This window comes from Hyperolius riggenbachi, chromosome 3 (genome assembly GCF_040937935.1).
Source record: "Hyperolius riggenbachi isolate aHypRig1 chromosome 3, aHypRig1.pri, whole genome shotgun sequence".
Lineage (NCBI taxonomy): Eukaryota > Metazoa > Chordata > Amphibia > Anura > Hyperoliidae > Hyperolius > Hyperolius riggenbachi.
This window is the reverse complement of record NC_090648.1, coordinates 142,696,680-142,722,896: the sequence shown is the minus strand read 5'-3', so window position 1 is coordinate 142,722,896 and position 26,217 is coordinate 142,696,680. Positions and strand designations below refer to the sequence as shown.

The 26,217-nt window shown below is 44.5% G+C and overlaps 1 long non-coding RNA gene across 2 annotated transcripts in view; it reads left to right on the top strand.

Moving 5' to 3' along the window:
- Positions 1-26,217, top strand: part of LOC137561179 (uncharacterized) — a 256,463-nt gene that overhangs the window by 97,487 nt on the left and 132,759 nt on the right. The window contains exon 2 of one of the 2 annotated variants that reach the window (XR_011029907.1): positions 17,895-18,039. The exons of the other annotated variant lie outside the window; for it this stretch is intronic. This is a non-coding gene — a long non-coding RNA (uncharacterized lncRNA). The remainder of the gene's footprint in view (positions 1-17,894; positions 18,040-26,217) is intronic. 2 annotated transcript variants of the gene reach the window in all.

Sequence of the window (26,217 nt, the reverse complement as noted above, 5' to 3'; positions counted from 1 at the left end):
TCCCCCCTTTAGTATATATATATATATATATATATATATATATATATATATATATATATATATATATACATACATACATACATACATACATACACTAAAGTGGAGGATCTGCTTACATATACAAGTCTAGTAGCCAGGACTGTGCAGTCGGGGCAATTTTGGGCACCCGGAGTCGGAGTCGTGGTTTTATAAACTGAGGAGTCGGAGTCTGGGGGGGGGGGGGGGCACCAAAATCTGGATACGCTCAGGGCGCTGTGAAACCTAAGGCCGGCCCTGACAGTACCAGTCACATTACAAGCTAAGGCTAAACTTTAATTAGGAGGTTGGAATCCTTCCTGGCTGTTGGAGATCTAGTGGGCCCATGATGGCCTCCTGGCTTCCCAAGCTCAGAGCTTCTACAATATTTGGTCCCTGGGACCTGGCCTTCTTTTCTTACTCCCCTCTCCAGCAGATTTGGGTGCCTCAGCAGAGTGACTGCAGTGCTATTTCTAACCATTTGGTGGCCTAGGCCAAAATTCTAGTTGTCACCCCTTCATCCTGTTAGATTAAGTATTGGATTGAACTGGCTAGCTGGGGGTGTTGTGTATCACCAACAAAACACAGTAAACAGAACAATAAAGGTCCAGCCAAGGTACAGTATATTAAAGTGAACCTCCAGACTAAAAATCTACTTAGCAACACTGAAAAGGCTTGGCGTCTCTTTTATTAGTTTCACAGCATTAAAACTTTGATTTTCTTACCCAAGCTTCATTTTTAGCTGCACAGAAGAAAACTGCCTGGGCATTGTTCCCCTGATGCTGTGCAAAGCATGATGGGATTTTTTATGTTGTTGTTCTCGCTCTGCTGTTTTGGTGCAATTTTTTTATTTTTTTATTTTGAGATATGAAGCCTAGCAAGCGCAGCTGGGAGGGGTGATCAGGACACAGGACAATTGGAACTGTATCTCATGCTCCCTGTCACCTCCTTTCAACCAAAAAGATGGCTGCGCCCATGAAATCGCAAACATTTGCCTGTCCTTTTAAAACAGGTTGGGTAAGAGCACCGGTCCAGCACCGGTCCTATGCCACTTGGGGGGCCCGGACTACACGCCGGTATCCCCCATGCTTGCGGTGCCTTTCTGGCACTGCAAAGTATCTAGTTCCGGCTACTTTACTGTACCCGGAGCTGATACATTCCGGATCCACAACTTGTGCCACCTTGTGGCCACCCGTACGGTCTCTTTGCGGCCCCCGGACCCCGGACACTTGCGGACTCGAACCGCAAGTGTGAATGGGACCTTAATAAAGTAGAACAGGTCATTTGTTTTGTTCATCTAAAATCTCATATTTTTATTATACATAGCTTAAATATTGTCAACACAGACAAAGTTGCAGTAATGTGCAGTGCACACGACTACACTACAGGTGAATAAAAAATACACGCTAATAACATCCAAGCAATAGAGTAAAACACCAGTATGTCAGATAAAGATTATGTTCACTCTGTAGTTGATTCAGAAAGCCATGCTAACTCATAGCACGGCCGCGCTATGCTTCGCACGCAGTCTACCGCACATAAAACTTTACGCGCGCTATAACAGACATTTGCTTGCGTGGAAAAAGTACATGTTGCACTTTGTGTGTTACTTTGTGTGTATGTTGGGATGAATGTATTTTGCAGGTAGCATGTGAAAACCATGTCTTTTATGATGTATTTGTACTTCATATGGTATTTTCCTTAGACATTTTTACATTTTCCATATTTCCCATATCTTCACTATACAAGATAAACATAGATTACCACTTGCTTTTGAGAACTTTTTTTTTGTTCTGAAACTATGATAAATATGATTGCATAGTTATGAAAGAAATGTTACAGCAGCCACGACTCCAAAAAGCATAACTACCATGTGCATATAGAGGTCATAACCTATATAAATTAGCTTTAGAGATGCCAAGAAGTAATTGCGAGGCTATATAAAGAAATGTAAATGAACTTGTTGTCAAAATAAGTTATCATAGAAAGGCTACAGCAATTATTTTGTTTCTGAATACACTTCACATGGCCAAACCTAATGTAACCACACAACCAATCCTTTCTATAAACTATAAATGGATATTTAATAGATTTAACAAAAATATAAAGAACATACTGCTGTTCATGGTCATGGATTGCCTGGGTCTCTACTTTGTTGAAGTATCAGTACAATCAATACAGAACAAATCTAAAACAATTCAAACAATGTTTCTGGAGTGCGCTACCCCTTCCCACTGTCCACATATACAAACAGTTCTCTTTAGTGCGTCCTTCACTGTCCACCATCGACTTTCTGGTGCTCCAGGGGATTCTCCCGTTGTTGACGCAGTTTATATACAGAAAAAGAGGGACACAAAACGAAACATCATAGTGCGATCCGCTAGAATTGGAAACGTATGGGGACCTTCACCCTATGGGGTCCGACTGTGTGTCTTCTATTTACGGGGTCACCTCTAAATGTGTGACTAATGGCCAACAAGTGGCACCGCGCTCACCTTGCTGCAAGGCTGCCCAGCCCTACAGACAGCAACCGCGCCTAGGGGATTAAACCAACTTGTTTTCCGCCGATCAATGGTAATTCCAATCTCAAAAAAAGCAATGGGACAACATCATAGTGCAATCAAGTTTACACAAAATCTCCATACATCAGATCAAAGGCACCTATCGATCTCCTGCTCACCCTTTTCCGCGGCTGCCCACACTCACAGGCAGCTGTCCACGTTTTGGGTGTGCAGTATTAGCCTTAATGCTCTGAGTTATGATCCACTTCCACAGTCTGATGACAGGTTACCAGGCCTAACAGGCATATATCTATAAACTAAAAAGACTTCCAATAGTGTAAAATCCACGGTTTATTCTATAAAACTGAAGAGTAATACTCACAAACATCAATGTAAAAAGCGCTTGTATAATTAAAATACACAGAGGACGTCTCCTCCTGCTGCTGGTCACTTCCCTTCCAGGCTCCGCCCGGGCGGAGCCTGGAAGGGAAGTGACCAGCAGCAGGAGGAGACGTCCTCTGTGTATTTTAATTATACAAGCGCTTTTTACATTGATGTTTGTGAGTATTACTCTTCAGTTTTATAGAATAAACCGTGGATTTTACACTATTGGAAGTCTTTTTAGTTTATAGATATATGCCTGTTAGGCCTGGTAACCTGTCATCAGACTGTGGAAGTGGATCATAACTCAGAGCATTAAGGCTAATACTGCACACCCAAAACGTGGACAGCTGCCTGTGAGTGTGGGCAGCCGCGGAAAAGGGTGAGCAGGAGATCGATAGGTGCCTTTGATCTGATGTATGGAGATTTTGTGTAAACTTGATTGCACTATGATGTTGTCCCATTGCTTTTTTTGAGATTGGAATTACCATTGATCGGCGGAAAACAAGTTGGTTTAATCCCCTAGGCGCGGTTGCTGTCTGTAGGGCTGGGCAGCCTTGCAGCAAGGTGAGCGTGCCACCAGTGGCGTAGCTAAGGAGCTGTGGGCCCTGATGCAAGTTTTACAATGGGGCCCCCCTAGCACTCTGTACATAACAATTGATACGACGCACCAAAACCTGCCAATGGCAACTACAGTGTCAGAGGTGCAAGAAGGGGATGGGGAACAGTTTGTTAATGATTACTACTATTCAAAGTATCTATTAGAAGTGATTATTATGAGCACAGGACTAATAGAGAGCTAATACTGTAATTGAGGGAGGGCCCTTCGGGGCCCCTCTGGCCCAAGGGCCCCGATGCGGCCGCTACCTCTGCACCCCCTATTGCTACGCCCCTGCGTGCCACTTGTTGGCCATTAGTCACACATTTAGAGGTGACCCCGTAAATAGAAGACACACAGTCGGACCCCATAGGGTGAAGGTCCCCATACGTTTCCAATTCTAGCGGATCGCACTATGATGTTTCGTTTTGTGTCCCTCTTTTTCTGTATATAAACTGCGTCAACAACGGGAGAATCCCCTGGAGCACCAGAAAGTCGATGGTGGACAGTGAAGGACGCACTAAAGAGAACTGTTTGTATATGTGGACAGTGGGAAGGGGTAGCGCACTCCAGAAACATTGTTTGAATTATCAAGGTGTACATGTGGCATCAATTTTGAGTTGCAGCAAGCCTGTTTGTATAGAGGGGAGGGTGTTGAGAGGGGAGCGCAATTGATATAACCATATATTAAATCTAAAACAATTAATGACATACCATTATTAAGCTAATGGTAATTAGGTTACCATTTTATATCTAACCAGAAATGTGTAGTTAGGTGTTAAAGAGACTCCGTAACAAAAATTGCATCCTGTTTTTTATCATCCTACAAGTTCCAAAAGCTATTCTAATGTGTTCTGGCTTACTGCAGCACTTTGTACTATCACAGTCTCTGTAATAAATCAATGTATCTTTCCCTTGTCAGACTTGTCAGCCTGTGTCTGGAAGGCTGCCAAGTTCTTCAGTGTTGTGGTTCTGCTATGCACTCCCCCCTCAGGGGGGAAAGAAACACACAAATGATCTCTTGAGATTCAAAAGGAAAGCTGTATACAGCCTGCTTGTGTATGGATGTATTTTCTATGTGTGGACACACTGTACATCAACCTACTTCCTGTTTTGGTGGCCATTTTGTTTGTTTATAAACAAACTTTTTTAAAACTGTTTTTAACCACTTTTAATGCGGCGGGGAGCGGCGAAATTGTGACAGAGGGTAATAGGAGATGTCCCCTAATGCACTGGTATGTTTACTTTTGTGCGATTTTAACAATACAGATTCTCTTTAACAAATTACTATACCATGTTTTCCTTCTTCATGTAACTAGCATTCATTTTATTAAAGAACAATGGCCATAACATTGTTCTGCTGACAATTTCATAGTCAGCTGCCTACTTTGCCTATGCTTTAAAAGTACCCTTAATTTCGGTTACCTGTTTCTTTTTGTAACACCCGGGACAGTTTGCTTAAAAAAGGGACACAGACCCTTATTCAATTCACTTTTTTGCCCACGTTTTCTCCTAGGAGATATTTTTTTAATCTTCTGTTTAAAATAGCCTGTTAGCACTCTGCAATTCAAAAAGTATGAAACAGTAAGTGAAAAAGTATGAAACAGTAAGTGAAAAAGTATGAAACAGTAAGTGAAAAAGTTTTGGTGATGGTTTAAAAGGCAGTTTATTGATAAGGTGGGAATACCTTCTATATTATTGCACTGCTACTGACCTCAGTAAACTGCTTGTAGCTGCGAATCACGTTGTCTAGTGCAAAAATAAAGTTCCTTTTTTGAAGCTTGAAGTGAGTCCTTCTTAAAGAGACTCTGTAACAAAAAAAAGTTCCCCTGGGGGGTCCTCACCTTGGGACGGGGAAGCCTCAGGGTCCCAATGAGGCTTCCCCCATCCCTCTAGCTGCAGGCAATCCAGCGCTGGCTCCCCCGAAGCGTCCCCGAACCCTACCCCGACAAGCCTGACAAGCGCTGATTTATTTACCTTCCCTGGCTCCAGCGGGGGCGCTGTTGCGGCTCTCAGCACAGAGATAGGCGGAAATAGCCAATCTCTGTCAGGTCCACTCTACTGCGCAGGCGCAGGTTACAGGTTTTCTTTAAAGGTAGGACTTAGTTATACTGTACCTGAATATGCACCACTGGCCGCCTCCAATCCACTGTCACCTATCAGTGATGTCAGGCTGTGCAGGAGACAGCAAGAATGGACACTGACAAATTATTTTTTTTAAATTAAAAATTGTCAATTTTATTCAAGATCAATTGAGGTTAATAGAAAGCGGTTATTTTTGCAATAATCTTTTATCATCTTGAGTGCTCTCACAGTTTCTTTATACCTGTAATTCTTTACCCTCTCTTTACACCTTGGCCCATATGCAATTTATTTTTTCTCCTGAGTTTTCTCCTAAGAGATATTTTTTTCATCTTCGATTTAAAAGAACTTTTTAGCACTTTGCAATGGAAAAAGTACCAAAAAAGTAGATGAAAAAGTACTGTCAAAATTCGTTTGAGCGTTTGTTTGCTTGCTGGAGGTTAAAAAAGCATTTTATTTTTAAGTGGCGAAAATTTCACCTAGGAGAAAACTCAGGTGAAAAGGTGAATTGCATATGGGCCCTTGTGTCTTGCCTATATTTATGAATTAATGAACATGCATTTAACCTATAGCAACCTCTCAGCTCCTCCTCTGACCTACTTTAGCTCTCCATAATCCTTGAGTCCACCAGTAGAAAAGCACAAAATAAATGTTCTGTGTCTGTGTCATAACGTCTTCTCATTCTTTGCTGGAACAGACTTCTCTCTGACTGTCCCACATTCTCAGCCTGCCAAATTTGCCTCCACCTTTGAGAAGTCCTAATAGTCCTTCAAATTCCAACTATTCCTAGTTTCCACCCAAACCATGCATAGGTAATTTCATGTGCAACTATCTCCCTTACTTATTATAAGATCTCACCCCCCCCCCCTCATCTTTTAAATTGTAAGCTCCCAGGTCCACTCCTACATCCATCCCTGATGATTGATCAGATCAAGCTTTTCAGCTACACCACTATTTCAAGAGACAGTTTACCTGCTAAAATTGCCTCCCAACTGAGCATCGTGCATTATTATTAATATGCATTTATATAGGGCTAGCAACTGCCTCAGAACTTTTGCAAAGTTTGGTGTAATGTCACCAACTATTTCTGGCATTATGATCTTTAGTATGGGCAATGTTTGATGTAGGTACACAACTCTGCTTTGGGCTTGATCTACAGCAAGGGTCCCCGAACGTTTTGGGTCGAGGGCCGGGTCAACATACTTCAGACTGCAGTGCTGGGGGGCCGGAGAATATATACTGTAGAAGTTTTTGCGGGCCAAACAGTAATGCATACTAAGGGGACAACGTTCAGTCCAATTGGACAACAGTATCACCTGATGTGGAATTTGATTGGAAACCAGTGAATTACTTCTTTCTGGCTTCATTGTATATGCGGACCACCAATATTTAAAGATATAGCTGACCGCGTCTATATTACGGCAGTCGTATACTTACATTTTCACTGTTTACATAACCATCAGAAGTCAGAGATGACATGTTGGGTGCCCATCCATCTAATAGGCCTATTAATTAAGTTTGTTGTGATAGCAGCAGAGCAGGTAACTTTTTATATACTACACCAGGGCCTGTAGGGGGCAGTTTTAGCAGTGAAACTCTAATGAATGATGATATACTGTGTTCTATACTATAGTGTACAATGCAGCATAATAGGTCCTGAACTTTCTTTTTTATAAATAAAGTATGATAATGATAACCGCACCAACAACGCTACTACTAATTATAATATTCTCCTTTACCTTGAGCCTGGTAAACTCATTTACATACACAGCTTAAGCACATTTTATGTTTTGAAATGTTTTTATTGTTTTGTTTTACAACAATATAACATGACAAACATGACAAATATCGTAATTAGGTATCGTCATATACATTAATCACAGACAATAATAATGTAACATGTATGAACGTAAACAGTAATTGGAACAGTTCTGCCAATGTGAGCTTAATTTGCGCTCCAGAAGACTACAGCCTACTTTCTGGAGCATGTATTATATTAAGTAGGGAAACTAGTCCAACAGGAAAAGGACTAGTAAATTGTAGGACTTTGGTGATCTGTCTTCTGAAAATAGGCAGAATACCTAGGAGAAGGTGGGTCGAGTCTGGTGGTGGAGCAAAGAGATAAGAGAAAGAAAACAGAAAAAGAGCACATTTTAGTGGTGGAATGTGAAAAGCCAAGACCTCGATTCTACTTCCTAAACCAACAAAAAACTCCCACTGTCATAGAGACCCTTTGGTTTCAGCACTCTTTGATTCACAAACCTAAGCTAGGCATGTAGTCAGTTAGTGCAGAAAGCTGATCTGTACAGTTGTTCTGAATTAGTGATTGGTTTTAGATGATCAGGAAAGTAAGCTGCATAAGCATCTTCAGTATTCCACTCACCAGTCAGACTCAATCACTACAAATGCCAGGGGCGACCTCTGGCCAGGGGCGACCTCTGGTCATTTTGTCACTCCAGGCAAGAAAACCTGTGGCACAAGGAACCCCCCCCCCCCCCATAAAAATAATCGTAATGTGGCAGCATTTCACCAGAAAATAATCGCAATGCGGCAGCATTTTACCAGAAAACAATCATAATGCAGCAGCGTTTCACCAGAAAATTATCATAATGCAGCAGCGTTTCACCAGAAAATTATACTAATGCGGCAGCATTTCACCAGAAAATATGGTAATTCTAATGTGCCAGCGTTTCACCAGAAAATAATCATATAATCATAAATAATCTTAATGCGTTATACTGGTATGCAGCCCCGCCCTCCTACTAAGGCTTAGCCAATTAAGTGGAATTCTCACCACCAGAGTATTCTGGGAGACCAGAGATCTTTTCTACTTTCAGTAAACGAGCATTCTGCAGAGATCACCTGCCGGCTGCCTGTGCTAAAGATGTCGTCACCTGTGAATTTCAGAAAGTAAATTGGGGAGAGGAAAGATTTTACAATGGGCAAACACTGACTAAATCATTTAAAAATGAATATTGTTAAAAAAACAGTAATTTTAATTATTATGTCATTTTGATTACAGTTCCTCTTTAAGTATCCCCTATTGTGAATAAGATCATCTCAAGTACCCATTGACACATAAAGATTTGTTAGTACTGTACTGTTTTGTTGAGTACTCACTATGTATGTGTATACATTATTTTCAAACATCCTTTTAGCTTTTAATTAACTAAAATACATATTCAGGTTTATTTTTGTATGGTTTATCATCTTTTCTTATCTACCGACTCACTGTAATAAATTGACAATGAAAAGTTCAAGCACCTCCTAAACCCATACCCCCAGAGGTATGCCTACCATATGATGAGAACCTCGGCTCTACACTTTGCAGCACTTAAAGTCCTACATTTGAATATCAGCTAGTATACTATCTGCAAGCAGTTCATATCTACCTGTGTTTCCATGGCTATGCCCTGGGTGCTCTTGTGTTCTACCAAAAATACACAGGGTAGGTTTTTCTGGCTTCCCTCCTCCTGCTACCCAAAAATAAATAAATAAAAATGGCCCTGTTCTTTGGTAGTGGTATGAAACTCAACATTTCTTCTTTGCGCTGAAATATTGTTTACAGTATACAATCTGCTACCACACACACACAAAAAATGGAGCAGAACAGCATTCAAACAGTTAAACATGGCACTTTCTTCAATGCAAACCTTGCTACTGGATTCAAAGAAGTAAGAACATTATCTTTTGTTTACATTCCTTGGTCTGCTACAATTAGTATACATTTCTAGCTGTGATAAAAATGAGCTCTCTGTGCTGTAGAAGCAGAGAGCTGAGAAGTGATCACTAGATAGATTTTTAATATATAAATGCAGCAGCTATGCAATAAAACGTAATGGCAGCTTTCAGAGCAGATGAACTGTACTTTGGGAACTTGTAATTTGTAAACAGACAATATTACTTGTGCACAAAAAAAAATATGGTAACTATGGGTAATAAAGAGTAGAAAAATACATTTTTATTGAATGTTATGTCAGAGTTTTATCTTACTTTAACCTCCTTAGCGGTAACCCCGTGCTGGACACGGGGTAAGCCGCCGGAGGGTGCCGCTCAGGCCCTGCTGGGCCGATTTTCATAATTTTTTTTTTGCTGGACGCAGCTAGCACTTTGCTAGCTGCGCCAGCACTCTGATCGCCGCCGGCCCCCGCCCGATCGCCGCTATCTGCTGCGGCGCGCGGCCCCCCCCCCCAGACCCCAGCGCTGCCTGGCCAATCAGTGCCAGGCAGCGCCGAGGGGTGGCCCGGGACTCCCAATGACGTCCCGACGTCAGTGACGTCGGTGACGTCATCCCGCCCCGTCGCCATGGCGACGGGGGAAGCCCTCCAGGAAATCCCGTTCTATGAACGGGATTTCCTGATCGGAGATCGCCGAAGGCGATCGAAGCGGGCGGGGGGATGCCGCTCAGCAGCGGCTATCATGTAGCGAGCCCTGGGCTCGCTACATGATTTAAAAAAAAAAAAACAAAAAAAAACATTGCTGCGCTGCCCCCTGGCGGGATTTTTCATACCGCCAAGGGGGTTAAACTGTAAAACCTACTGAGGAGCAGTTAACGACGTACTTTGGGGAGTACTGCAGAATAAACAGTATGTCAATGCCAAATACATTTAAAAAGATAACAACGATAATAATAATGGCGATAACAATCACCCTTTATAAATATTATTGTCGCTTTTCTCAAAATAATATACTAATAAATTAGGTATAAGTAAAAATCGTTATGTTGCATTCTAAGTTGCGATACAATAAAAGACTTGACGAGTTGTTATGGACCACACAGTTAGTAGAAGTCACCCACTACCAACACCCACAACGCAGTTACAGATAATTCTGTTTCCTGCCGCAAATTACACTGTGTTTTGTGCTGTCAATGGGAGGTAGAGAGAATCATCTGAATCATCTTTGAATGAAAAGAAGTTAATTTACACGGCAGGGTCTGCCATTCAGGATAAATGGGCCAGGAGACATTCTTCCGTTCACAATTATATGCATCTCATGTAGAACATCTGTATTGATCTATCACCGTCACAGAGACATCTCATTTTATGCCGTATAGACGATTATCTCCAGACATCTATCTCTTGTCATTCCATGCAAAGCAGCTGTCACTTAATGTCCCTCTACCTGTGTTCAGCTACCTGAGCAGGAGACGGCTCTTACAAGAGGTCACATGATTTAGGGACTGGGTTAATTAGGAAAATTGATTCCACCACAGTAGCTTTCCTTGTGGAAGTATGCAGGGAATTCATGAATGGTAATTCCTCCGCACAGGACCCACACACAGCAACTCCTGATGGCTCCGAGCCTGGCAGGTGGGAATGTGGAGCAGAAAGTTAATTTATCTGTGCAAGCAGAGCACGGAATGATTCCAGCATTTACACTGTAATAAATCCGGGAGACTAACCAATCCTAATTGAATCTCTACAAAATGTGGTTATTTGTTTCTTAAAGGACCACTATTGTGAAAAATTGAAAAAAATTAAAAAAACGTATACACATTTAAATAAAAAGTATGTTTCTTCCAGAGTAAAATGAGCCATAAATTACTTTTTTCCTATGTTGCTGTCACTTACACTAGTTAGTAGAAATCTGTTGGAACTGACAGGTTTTGGACTAGTCCATCTCTTCATGAGGGATTCTTAATATTTCATTTTTTCTTTTCAAAAAGCACTCCCTGGAAAGGACCTATACAAAGATGCAGGCTGCCCTGCCTACCTGTTTGTACACTATTTTCACAGTTGGACTGAGCAACTGCTGTTTACTAAGTGATTTTAACAATAAAAAAAACCCCTGAGAATCCTTTATGAGAAGATGGACTAGTCCAAAACCTGTCAAGTCTGTCAGATTTGTTTTACCCGCTGTAAGTGACAGCAATTTTACGTAAGTTATAGCATATTTTACTATGAGAGACATGCACTTTTTACATGTGTTTTTAAATTTTAAATTTAGTTTGAAATAGTGCTTCTTTAAGATGAGCAAATGTATAAGATCGTGGGGTTCAGAGATAGACGGTGACCAAAAAAACAAATGCTAATCCACTGTACCTAATACTCTAATTGTTTTCTTTTCTGTTTTTAATGGGGATAGTAAAATAATAAAATAAAATATGAATCTGACCTCCCTCTCTCATTAGACACATGAGCTCCATGCAACAGATGTTTGGCAGCATGTGTTCCCCTGTTGTACTTCTACTACTATTCCTACCTCTCAGCTTTGGAGTGTTGAGTGGAAAAGCCTGATAAACAATGTGGGCCACCAGCCACCTTTCAGAAGTCATGGGGTTATAATTAAAATAATAGTTGCTGAATTAATTACAATGGATGGGCGGTGATCCAAGAGCTTTGACCCTTTCAATGCTTACAAATCCAACAAGCATTAGTAAAACCTATTCAGTCATCAGACTGCTGTGTTTCCACTTGTGCCGGACCACGTGCGGCCAATGTAGCGTCCGCTCTGATGGTCCGCAGTGGTCCATCTGTAGCCCGGGGCACCACCATAGGCTATATGGGGGAACGCTTCCGCCTGCCCCAGAGTATTGCGGACTGCACAGAAGGGCCGCAGCATGACAAGTGTGAATGGCTCCTATTTATAACGTAGGAGCCATTCACTGTCCGTTTACCGATGAGCAGAGAACAGACAAAAATGACCGCTCTCCGCTCAAGTGGGAGGAGAGCCTAAAGGAGATACCTCTGATGAGCTGTATATATATTGACTGTGCAACCTAGACTGTTGTCTGCCTTAAGTTGGCCACACACTATACAATTTTTTAAATATCTGTTCAAGTCAAGAATAGCAATCAATTTTTGTGACTGATTGTAACAATTCAAAAATCTTACCAATGTACCATACACCTATGTAAAATTTTTCCCCAATCATGAATAAAATAATTGAAATTTCAGAAAAAATTGATTGGAACTGTACATCAAGTAATTGACAATCCATCACACACCATACAATTCTTAAAAATGTTGGTCTGCTATTTTCAACATGTCCAATCTCCAAAAAACGGGAAATCAGATTGGATTTATCAATCGAAAACAAAGAAAAGCTCTCGATTTTTTGGGACAGACGATCATAACTATCAAATTGGCAATATTGGATCTTTAATTGAATGGTGTGTGGCCACCTTTAGGCTAGGTTCACACTTGGTTAAAAAACGCTCCGATTCAGTGGGGTGCAAGCGGAGGAGTAAAGGGATTCACACTTTCCACTTATTATGGAGCAGAACAAGAGTGGGAGGGGCAGCGGAGCGCATGTTCCCAGCATGCACGATTATTCCCAAGCCTGCATACTCAGCAGATGCTCACAGAATCAGTGCAGTGTCCATTCCCACAGGCTGTTTTCCCCCTCCGTTCTGGATATTCTCCCCTGTCTTCTGTGTCCTCCGCAGCCATTTGGCTCCTCCACTGCTGCTTGCACCCCTGCTGGGTTCAGGGACATGCACTGAAAATCTTAGCAGAAGCACAGGGTTCCCACTGGGTGGCAAAAGACCAATGGGAATCCTCTCTGTCACCAGAGAGAATTCTCATTGCTTCAGAGGTGGATGCACAACGGTGGTGAGTGTGAACATCTTGCCAGACGCTGTGACAAGACATGTAACAGATCTGTGATCGGGGTGTGTGTGTGTGTGTGTGTGTGTGTGTGTGCGTGCGTGCGTGCGTGCGTGCGTGCGTGTGTGTGTGTGTGTGTGTGTGTGTTGGAAGAATCTGTAGCGAGAAATGGATTAATTAAACAATACTTGCTGGAACCTGTGTGAAGCATTTTTAGAATTTCTGTGTGTGTGTGTGAAGGCCGTAAAACTAAGGGTCAGTGCTTGTTCACGCATAAGCAATTAGGCATTATAAATATACCAGGCGGTTTAGGCTTTTTCACACATACGCATTACAAAATGCTTTAAAATATGTAAAAATATTGTGTTTTGTCACCGGACGCTTCAGAATCAGCTGAACAGTAATTATAGCCAGCTATGCCATGAAGTTACAGAAGTATCTGAAGAAGGCTTAGGAACCTTAAAACGTATGAAAAAACACTGTGGGGTTGATTTAGTATCCTATATTAAACTGCTGCTTTCTTATCATAGGATAGTGAATCGACCCCCTATATGACTATAAAGGCTTGATGCACGTAACAGCGGTAATACTGCCGTGAACAGACAGCGCACAGGAATATTACCCTTACTTCCGCTAGTAAGTACCACAAGTTGCACTATTAGCACGACCCGCAGAACTCTAGTAGTGTGACAGTTACTACAGTAACAAGCATTACTAACTGTAACACTCATTAGTTAAACGTGTTACCATAGCAATGGTCACGCTACTTGGGTACTGCAGATTGCATTGACAATGTAAATCAATGTACTTACTGGTGGAAGTAAGGGTGATATTGCTGTGCACAGCAATGTTACTGCTGTTACTTGCATCAGGCCCACAGTGCAGTGTATAATCTAAATTTCATAAAACGTGGCCTGTGGTATCTATTTTTGAACAAAAATGGGCCAGTAACTAGCGTGTATTACAAAAATTGGTACAAATTCAAAGCCAACTTGGAGCGCATAGGCGATATATTTTGCAACTATTATAAAACAGATTAAAATATCCGCATAAGTGGATGGAACCAAAGTCACCATTAACTCTGCATTGCTCATTGAGAAATATCTTTCAACCTTAACTGAAGATATATTTGCCTATCTGGCTGGTGTACAGATGTTTAGCAAAATCAACTTTTCACATGCTTATTTATTTTCCTTCTTTTACCCAGTGAACGTCACAAAAAATAAACACCCAGAAGATCTGACAACCTTAGTTTATGATTGTATTACATTGCAGCTGTACTGTTGCACTACCCATTAGACCGGTCTCTCACATAAGGACTACAGTTAGTACAGAATGCCACTGCAAAAATGATAACAGATCAACCTCACTACTGCCACAGAACACGGAATATTTGTCTGCTCCCTTTAGTACCTATAAAAGGAAGAACCCTATTTAAGACTGGCCTCTTGACTCCCAAATCCATACCTCATTATTTTGCTTTTTACATTTTAAATATTATATATTATTGAGTGACTTCTCACATACAACACCCCCCGAGGTGTGACCTCCTCTGCCCTTTGAGCTCGAGGCCCATTTTTTCCTGCAGAGAGGGACTAACGTGCAGGTTCTAACCCGTACCCGCTTGGAGATGGTAATTCTCCAAAGGCGCAGTTGGATGGTTGCCCTGTGTTGCAACCCACCTATGTGAGTACCACATCATATAAAACACCACAGTTCACATACTTTGGAATATACTACACTATATGAGGTCCTGATGTCTCTTTGTTTTTCCTTAAGGTCTACCTTATCCACTTTACACTCTACTAGTACAACATATTAGCATATGGCATTGCTTCAGGACTCACCATTTGGCAAACAGTGATAGCTGATGGATCAAGTTCATCACCAGCCATTGGTTGCAAACCTGCACCCTAAAGAAGGAGTGTATCCAACAGCTGTTGTACAAATGCAGTGCTGGCCTTTTTTCCTTACTGAGAACAGTTCAAGTTCAAGCGAAAATTCAAATGCAGACAGAATGCCTCGCCTTCCACTGCCTGCTGGTCTAGTTTCTATTGAAGCAGTTACTTATGCTAATGCACATCAGATTGAATGCTTCTCACTGACATGTCAGATGGTTGAACAGGAAATCTAAACACGACACCCCACGCAAGCATGAGTTTATGAGGTAAGGGCTGAAAGTACACAGATGATCACATCTTGGTTCTTTACTACGACATAAGCTAACAATGTGTGAAGGATGTCTAATGTAGGGTATGTATGTTTTTGTACCCAAAAATGTGCACTCTAAAAAGTTTGGTGACTTCATAAAGTAAATCTAGGAGTAGTAAAAAAATAAAATGGCTGGCTCAAAGTTGTGCATGGTGGCCTGGCATTGGTTTAAAAAAAACTGGAAAACAAGTGCCAGGGGTACCAACAAATATGGACTGCACCACTCCGATTCCACTGGACCTCTGGTTCAGTTGACTGCTGTCTTTGTAAAGATGGACTCATGAATGTTGACATTATCTAAGCTGAGAGAGGCCTGCGGTTCTTTAGATGTTAATTTTGGTCCTTCTAATGGTGCCCATACACGGTACAATAAAAACGTTTCATTTTTCCGTTTATTCAACCAAAAGGATCGAATCGAATGAAAGATAAAATAATCTTTTTTTTTATTAAGAACAGATTATCCATTTTTTTTCTATGAAAATCCAATCGGACATGTTGGAAAAATCTTTATATTCGATATAACAGGATAATCAAACAAAATTATCTAATCGAAAAAAATGAAAAAAATTGTACCATGTAAGGGCACCATTAGTCTTCCCAGATACATTTTCTCTTAGTTCTAGGATTGACTTTCCTGGCCAACAATAGTTTACTTTATCAATTCTCCATCTGGGGCTTTACAGACGGTTTTGTAACTTTTTTCTGGAATGCTTACTACAAGGCCAGATTTCTGCTTGGCTCCCCTCTCCTGTGCAGCACTGCTGTGCATTCCATGTGCAGGTTCCCACCAGTAATATCTTTGTACAGCAGCCCCTCTCTTTCATGTACAGCTCCCTTGGGCAGCAACTCGCCATTTCCACATATTACTCCCCAGTTGAATCCTCCCTTTTCCATTTGCCAACTCCTTTTTCATATGCCGCAACCGCTTTTCCATCTTTACCCGCCTGCTTGGAAAACAACCATCCAAGACCCGGGCCTTTGTGGCCGTCCCAGAAATCTGGCCCTGTTTTAATATTGAGGCATGGTGAGACATTAAGTGCTTCTTGTTGACACTTCACATCGATGGGTTCTTTTTAAATGGTGTTTAGATTGATTCAGTAGGGACTGTTGCAAATTAATTTGGGAAATTGGGATGCGTCTAATTTAACCCTTTATAAAATATGGACAAACAAACAGAAAGTCATGCTTAGCTCTCTGTGGAATCAGTTTGTGAGTACTGTATGCACATAAAATCTTCAAAAAAAAGTCCTTTGTGCTAGTTTTAACCCACTTAAAGCTAATGTATAAGCCCCACCAGTGGTACTGCTCCCACATTTAGAAAAGAAGCATTACCCGAGAAAATAATCCTCCTATTGTCCTTGGCTGAAAGATCTCTCCTGTTACAGAAGGAATTGTTCCGTATAGTCTCATGTAGGCTGCAATTTCAGACCTGGATTTCTTCCATCAAGAGCAATATACAGTATAGAAATGTTATGTAAATACTACTGAATAATTTTAATGGTCTTTAGGTTGCGGGCTTTGGTTTTCTCACATCACAGTGGGGATGAATGCTATGTCTATTTGTTAATACAAAGTCACTCTGTTTACAAGTGTGAGGAACACGTTGAAAGGATGTTCACAGCAATACACACAAATTACTAATGAGAAAGTGCATGTCTGCCATTGGGAGTAGAAGATGTGCAGCACATACGGTACATCTATATTATATCAGCTATACATACAGTTCTATTTGCCAAAAATAAGTTAGGTTTTCACCAAGTTTAACTTAAAGGAAACAAAAATGTATTCTACCTAAATGTCTTCAAAAACCACAGTAAATCCAGAGGATTGGACATCATTCTGACAATGCATAATCCTATTTAGCTTTCCAAACTGTAAACAGCAATCAGAAGGTAGGTACCCCAGTATAAGGTAGCGAGAAACAGTCCCTCCACCCCTCAAGTATAGGTAGGTTCACCCAGTATAAGGTAGCTAGAAACAGTCCCTCCCCGGCTCCCCCCCCCCCTCAAGTATAGGTAGGTGCCCCAGTATAAGGTAGCTAGAAACAGTCCCCCCCCTCAAGTATAGGTAGGTGCCCCCAGTATAAGGTAGCTAGAAACAGTCCCTCCCCCTCCTCAACTATAGGTAGGTGCCCCCAGTATAAGGTAGCCAGCCATAATTACCCCATCAGTATAGGTAGGTGCCCCCAGTATGAGGTAGCTAGAAACAGTCCCTCCCCCTCCTCAAGTATAGGTAGGTGCCCCCAGTATAAGGTAGCTAGAAACAGTCCCCCCCCCTCAAGTATAGGTAGGTGCCCCCAGTATAAGGTAGCTAGAAACAGTCCCGCCCCCCCTCAAGTATAGGTAGGTGCCCCCAGTATAAGGTAGCCAGCCACAATTACCCCATCAGTATAGGTAGGTACCCCCCTGTATATTGTAGCCAGACACAGTTCCCCCCAATATAGGTAGGTGACACCAGAATAAAGTAGCCAGATAACCAGACCTCCCATCATGCAGAGAGTGCTCCGGGGGACAGGAAGGACACACATAATCTTCTCTCTTGTCTCTTCCTCTTCAGCATCCTGGAATTCAATATCTGCAACAGCGTTAGTCATCAATTAAGCTGGCTGCGGCAGGTCACTTGATAACTGACGTCCTGCGGCCATGGAAACCAGGATGCTGAAGAGAAAGAGAGAAGATTGTGTCCTTCCCAGCCCCAGATGGTAAGTTACTTGTGCTCTGCTGTGGTCTCTGCTAGGTTGTGCTTCCCCCATCCCCATTCTGCTCCCCCCTCCAGCACTGCACCCCAGGCAGCAACCTGCTTGGCTCACCCCTAGAAACTTCCCTGGCCACTATAAAACAATGACTTTAACTTTTCTTTCATAACTTTTATTCATTTTCTTTCTCACATTACACATTATTTCTACATTAGACATACAATGGCCACAAACCTACAGGACCTAGGGCTAATTGGTCCAAGCCTTGTAAGGGTTTTTTCTCCTTTGGTGGCTCAAGTGAAATATGTGAGGGTGCAAGCTAGAGTTGTACCTTATTTTCTGGTTGAACTCAATGGACGTATGTTTCTTTTTAACCATAATAACTATGTAACTATGTAATGTGAAATCTATTTACAAAATTGAACAAGCCATTGTAAGCCAATTCTAACAACCCAATTCTAACAGCGATCAGGAGAAAGCAATCAGAGTACATAACTAAAGTACTTGTCTGCTGGACATAATGCCTATTTCATGGACCAGGTGTGCTTGCCACTGTAGGGTAGCTTGTCTTCTCTCCTCTCTAGATTTAGTTTCTGTACAGGTCAGTCAGGTGTGACCATGTGACACCCAATGCAGGAACAACAATAGATGCCAGACTGCATTTCCCAGATCTTTGCAATGCAATGCGTCCACATGTGTTGTGTGTGTGTGTGGGGGGGGGGGAGGTATGAGGCTTTGCGGTTATTAAGAAGCAGGCGTAAGGCCTCCAGCTACTAACAGTAAATAACAGGCAGTAGAGGTCTTAAGCCAGCATGAATAGGTGCACAGCAACGCAAATGATTGCGTGATTTTTAAAATTCAGTTCCAAAAGTAATACTTATAATTTCCACTGATCAACATGAATGCTTTCACAATCTGTCTTGCTCAGTTTTGGATGAAATTGAGCTTTAACAGTGAAGTATACCTTAAATAATAACTCTCCATCCTAAAAGCATAGTAGCAGCAGCACTACACAGAAATACATGCCTCAGTCCACTTCTTATTTTTGCATCTCTGTCTTAAATCCTAGTAAACACCTTAAATTTTGATTGGCCAATAAATGACCAATTGAGGTTAAACAAATCTGAAGTGGTGGAAGTGGGTCCTATGCCTGCCATGGATAACTTGCCAAAGATTGCATATTCAGCCAGTGGTGCTCAGCAGAGCTCGAATATTCGAGTAGCTCGAATATTCGAGCTCTTTTTCAGCTATTCGAGCTCCGAATAGCTGGAGCTATTCGAATGGGCTATCCGAGTACACTCGAATAGCCCATTCACTATTCGAGCTATTCGAGCAAACCGGCGCTATTCGAGCTCGGTACCGAGCTCGAATAGCGTCATAGCCCAGATTGATGTCCTTAGAGCCAATCAGAGGGCTCCCAGGCCCTCTGACGGCAGCCAATCACAGAGGGGGACCCTGGCCAGCCCCTACCCTATAAATAGTGGCCGCCATGTTAGGTTTTTCCATGCTTGCCTGAGACTTGTACAGAGAGAGAGTTGCTCCTTTGTGCTTTGGCTTAGCAAGTGCTCTATTGTGGTCATTTACCTAGCGTTTTTGCTCACCTACACCTGCCATATACACCTATATTGTTGTTAGTTAGATAGACATTGTATTTTAGTTAGTAGCTTGTGTGTTACATTAGAGAACTGCAGGCAGCTGCTGCAAGCTTACAGGTTTAGGCCTCGGGGGGCCTTGCCTCTGTGGGCAGCTGTCCTCTGTTTATTTCTCTCATCTATACCAGTATTTCTGCTGTCCTTTACTAATAGTATTGTAGTTATACTGTACTAGGAGTAGGACACTCACTGACTGTCACTGTTTATAGGCTACTAGCTAGCTCCTGCGTGTGTGCACTCACTCACTGTCTGTGTGTACACACACTCTATTTCCTTCTGATTACTGATTGATTATTGTTAGTTGTACTTACTTACTACTTACTCTTACTGTACCCGTAGGGACACTCACTGTCACTGTTCATATAGGCTACTAGCTCCTGCGTGTGCGCACTCACTGTCTGAGTGTACACACACAACACACACTCTATTTCCTTCTGATCGCTGATTGATTATTGTAATTAGTTAGTTCTACTTACTGTTATTACTTACTCTTACTGTACTAGGAGTCTAGGACACTCAGTCACTGTGTTCATAGGCTACTAGCTCCTGCGTGCGTGCACTCACTGTCTGAGTGTACACACACCCACACTCCATTTCCTTCTGATCGCTGATTGATTATTGTAATTAGTTAGTTCTACTTACTGTTATTACTTACTCTTACTGTACTAGGAGTCTAGGACACTCAGTCACTGTGTTCATAGGCTACTAGCTCCTGCGTGCGTGCACTCACTGTCTGAGTGTACACACACCCACACTCCATTTCCTTCTGATCGCTGATTGATTATTGTAATTAGTTAGTTCTACTTACTGGTGTTACTACTTACTCTTACTGTACTAGGAGTCTAGGACACTCAGTCACTGTGTTCATAGGCTACTAGCTCCTGCGTGCGTGCACTCACTGTCTGAGTGTACACACACCCACACTCCATTTCCTTCTGATCGCTGATTGATTATTGTAATTAGTTAGTTCTACTTACTGTTACTACTTACTCTTACTGTACTAGGAGTCTAGGACACTCAGTCACTGTGTTCATAGGCTACTAGCTCCTGCGTGCGTGCACTCACTGTCTGAGTGTACACACACCCACACTCCATTTCCTTCTGATCGCTGATTGATTATTGTAATTAGTTAGTTCTACTTACTGTTACTACTTACTCTTACTGTACTAGGAGTCTAGGACACTCAGTCACTGTGTTCATAGGCTACTAGCTCCTGCCTGCGTGCACTCACTGTCTGAGTGTACACACACCCACACTCCATTTCCTTCTGATCGCTGATTGATTATTGTAATTAGTTAGTTCTACTTACTGTTATTACTTACTCTTACTGTACTAGGAGTCTAGGACACTCAGTCACTGTGTTCATAGGCTACTAGCTCCTGCGTGCGTGCACTCACTGTCTGAGTGTACACACACCCACACTCCATTTCCTTCTGATCGCTGATTGATTATTGTAATTAGTTAGTTCTACTTACTGTTACTACTTACTCTTACTGTACTAGGAGTCTAGGACACTCAGTCACTGTGTTCATAGGCTACTAGCTCCTGCCTGCGTGCACTCACTGTCTGAGTGTACACACACCCACACTCCATTTCCTTCTGATCGCTGATTGATTATTGTAATTAGTTAGTTCTACTTACTGGTGTTACTACTTACTCTTACTGTACTAGGAGTCTAGGACACTCAGTCACTGTGTTCATAGGCTACTAGCTCCTGCCTGCGTGCACTCACTGTCTGAGTGTACACACACCCACACTCCATTTCCTTCTGATCGCTGATTGATTATTGTAATTAGTTAGTTCTACTTACTGGTGTTACTACTTACTCTTACTGTACTAGGAGTCTAGGACACTCAGTCACTGTGTTCATAGGCTACTAGCTCCTGCGTGCGTGCACTCACTGTCTGAGTGTACACACACCCACACTCCATTTCCTTCTGATCGCTGATTGATTATTGTAATTAGTTAGTTCTACTTACTGTTACTACTTACTCTTACTGTACTAGGAGTCTAGGACACTCAGTCACTGTGTTCATAGGCTACTAGCTCCTGCCTGCGTGCACTCACTGTCTGAGTGTACACACACCCACACTCCATTTCCTTCTGATCGCTGATTGATTATTGTAATTAGTTAGTTCTACTTACTGGTGTTACTACTTACTCTTACTGTACTAGGAGTCTAGGACACTCAGTCACTGTGTTCATAGGCTACTAGCTCCTGCCTGCGTGCACTCACTGTCTGAGTGTACACACACCCACACTCCATTTCCTTCTGATCGCTGATTGATTATTGTAATTAGTTAGTTCTACTTACTGGTGTTACTACTTACTCTTACTGTACTAGGAGTCTAGGACACTCAGTCACTGTGTTCATAGGCTACTAGCTCCTGCGTGCGTGCACTCACTGTCTGAGTGTACACACACCCACACTCCATTTCCTTCTGATCGCTGATTGATTATTGTAATTAGTTAGTTCTACTTACTGTTACTACTTACTCTTACTGTACTAGGAGTCTAGGACACTCAGTCACTGTGTTCATAGGCTACTAGCTCCTGCCTGCGTGCACTCACTGTCTGAGTGTACACACACCCACACTCCATTTCCTTCTGATCGCTGATTGATTATTGTAATTAGTTAGTTCTACTTACTGTTATTACTTACTCTTACTGTACTAGGAGTCTAGGACACTCAGTCACTGTGTTCATAGGCTACTAGCTCCTGCCTGCGTGCACTCACTGTCTGAGTGTACACACACCCACACTCCATTTCCTTCTGATCGCTGATTGATTATTGTAATTAGTTAGTTCTACTTACTGTTACTACTTACTCTTACTGTACTAGGAGTCTAGGACACTCAGTCACTGTGTTCATAGGCTACTAGCTCCTGCCTGCGTGCACTCACTGTCTGAGTGTACACACACCCACACTCCATTTCCTTCTGATCGCTGATTGATTATTGTAATTAGTTAGTTCTACTTACTGGTGTTACTACTTACTCTTACTGTACTAGGAGTCTAGGACACTCAGTCACTGTGTTCATAGGCTACTAGCTCCTGCCTGCGTGCACTCACTGTCTGAGTGTACACACACTAAATTTACTTGTGATTACTACTGATTATTGTAACTGCTAGTTGTACTTCCTGACTGTTACTACTTACTTACTGTACTAGGGGACACTCACTCAGTCACCTCACCAACCAACCCACTCCATTAAAGTACCCCACTTTTCACCCGCCCTTTTAAAAAACTTTTGTCTATACGCCCAAAACATTGAAGATGTCTGGAAGTGGCAGCCAGCGCGGTTTGGGCAAGGGGAAGGGCAGCAAGGGAATCAGGAGGAGAGGGAGCAGCATTGTGGCAAGCCGCGGCCGCGGGCGCGCCACCATGCACAGTTCCGCAGCAGCAGCAGCAGCGTCAGTGGCTAACATTCCTCCCATAGCCACTGGCCGTGGACGCCTTGGGCGCCGCCCAGCAGGAGCATCTGCAACTCACGCTGCAGAGACACAGCAGCAGCAGCGTGTAGCACCTGCTCCGATTTTCCTCCAGCCGGGTCGGAAACGTCCCATTGAGGAAAAGGATGCAGACACTGTGGTGCAACTCATGACGGAGGATGAGCAGCCCGCCATCAGCTCTGCATCCGAGGCCTCCACCCTCACCACCACCACCACCACCCCTGTTCGCAGCAGCCGCCCAGCAGGGTCTGGGGAGGAGGCCAGTTCACCGTCAGTCGCCGACCTGTCATTCAGCACTCTTTTGACCCCAGGCATGATGAGTCAATTGTCTGCTGTTGTTGGCGATTTTGAGGAGGAGATGCTGATGGGCACTTTGGGGGATGAGGGATTGGACAGCAAGACTGTGGCGACAGTCAAGCAGCCCATCCATGCATCAGGAGAGGAGTTTGGGGGGTCATCATCCCAGCAGGACATGTTTCAGGAGGGGGAGGATGATGGTGATGACCCGGTGACAGACAGAGACTGGGTGCCACCACCTCCAGGGGATGTCGTCCTCAGCAGCTCGGAGGAGGAGGAGGATGCGCTTGTGGGCCTTGCAAGGAGGCGCATCATTGCAAGCATTGGCAGCGTCCCACAGCCTGCTGGTGTCTCAGGCTCAGCAGCAGCAGCAGCAGCATCAGCCAGTACCACCACCAGCCGCACCCAAGCCCCCCCCCCAACCACCACAGGGAGACAGGCAGCAGCGCTTCCATGCCGTAGGGGGATGTTTCTGTCACCAATCTGGCGCTTTTTCACCATGCCCACTGTGTACAGCATGTACGCCACTTGCAACCACTGTCAGCGGAAGTTGAGCAGAGGTGCAGACCCCTTAAAGTTCAGCACCAGCTCGCTCATCAACCACCTTGCGGCTAAACATTTCCACCAGCATGAGGAGTTCCAGAGGCTGAAGGCATCTGGTGCTGGCAGTGGCACCACACCCATCACTGCACAGCCTTCAGCAGCAGCAGCAGCAGCAACAGCAGCCACCCGCCCTCCTGCTCCTCCAGCAGCACCAGCAGGAGTGCGGAAACGCACTGCTCCTCCCCCCTCTGCAACTCCTGCCGCCGACACTGAGGCCTGTTCTGGCAGCCAGTCCTCAGTGGCCTCCTCCGCTGTGTCTGCTGATTCCCGTGTCAGCAAAAGGCCACGCCAGAGCCTTTTGAGTGAGTCCTTCCAGGGGGTGGTTAGGGCTCTGCCTCCCAGCAGCCGTCGCGTGCGGCAGCTGAACGGCTTGCTGGCACGGGCCATGTGCTCCCAACTCCTGCCGTACACGCTCGTGCAGGAGGGGAGCGACATGCGGGCGCTGCTTGCTTGCGCAGCCCCAGACTGGCAGCTCCCCAGCAGACACTTCTTCGCCCGCAAGGCCATTCCTGCACTGCACCGCTTTGTGATGGCCAATGTGGAGCGAGGGCTGGAGCACGCGGTTGGTGAAAGGGTCCACGTCACCATGGACTCCTGGAGCAGCCGCTTCGGGACAGGCCGCTACCTGTCCTTCACTGTCCACTGGGTCAGCTTGGTGGAAGGGGGTGAGGATGGGAGAGCAGCAGCGGGCACAGCAGCAGCAGCAGCAACACAGTGGGTGGTGCCACCCCGCAGGGTCAGGGGAACTGCAGCGGGTTCCTCCGATCCTCTGCCATCCTCCGCCACACCTGGCCAAACCCCCCGCCTCAGCAGCAGCGTGAAGGCCCGCCACTGCCAAGCGCTGCTGCACTTGGTCAGCCTTGGCAAGACCAAGCTGACGGCAGCCCACGTGTTGGCCAAACTCCAGGAGCAGGAGAGGATTTGGCTGACCCCCAGAGGCCTCAGAGTCGGAGAGGTGGTGTCCGACAATGGGGCCAATCTGGTTGCTGCCATAGACAGGGGAAACCTGACCCACATCCCCTGTCTTGCCCACGTGCTGAACCTGGTGGTGCAGAAGTTCCTGCGCACCTACCAGGGGATGGGCGAACTGCTGGAAACGGCAAGGAATGTTGTGCGTCACTTCCGGCGCTCGGCTGCAGCCTGTGCGAGCCTGGAAGACGTGCAAAAGGAGCTGGATCTGCCACGCCATCGGCTGATCATTGACGTTCCGACTCGCTGGAACTCCACCCTGGCGATGTTGGAGCGTCTGGTTGAACAGAGGCACGCTGTCAACCAGTACCTTGCCCTGGCCACTGTTTCCGCAGCTCAGAGAAGGGACAAGACCAGCAACATCCCGTCCATCGTCCCCGATGATGACTGGAGGCACATGCAGCAGGTGTGCTTTGTGCTGGCTCCCTTCCTGCAGGCCACAAACATGGTGAGCAGGGACCATGCTATGGTCTGCGAGTGGGTGCCCCTGGTTTCTCTGCTGAACAGGGCCCTCGATGCTTTGCTGGAACAGGGAGCGGCAGCCTTGGACCAGCAGGAGCGGCAACCAGCTGCGCAGTCCACCTCTGAGGGGGAGGAGGAGGAGGACTTGGTGGAGGTCCCTGACCTGGCTGCTGATGAGGGGGATCAGCACAGCGCAGCTGAGTTGGTGCGGGGGTGGAGAGAGGATGAGGCGGCAGAGGAGGAGGATGAGGACAGCACTGACGTCGATGTGCCAGCAGACGTGGCCCGCCTCTTCCCAATGGCAGCGCACATGCTGACGTGCCTGCGCAGGGACCCCAGGGTGATCCAGATGAAGCAGAGGGAGGACATCTGGATCAGCATGATGTTGGACCCACGCCTCAAGGGGAAGTTGAGCCAGTTCCTGCCGCCTGCAGGAGGAGACCCAGCGCAACAAATAAGGAGCTTGCAGCAGGCCCTTGTTGAGCGCTTGGAGGAAGCCTTCCCCCAGCCTTCCACCCCCACTGTCCAGCAGCCAGCACAGAGGCAGCAGCAGGTGCCTGCATCCAGCAGCAGCAAGCGCCCCACAGACCTGCTGTCTCTCAGCCACGAGCTCTACAGGACTGTAGAGGCTCCGGCAGCAGTGACTAGAGAGGAGATGCATGCAGCAGCATCCTCCTCCGGTCACAGCCAGCGCCTGACCCGCATGGTGGCTGACTACATGGGGTCGTACAGCGGGCTTGACAGCGAT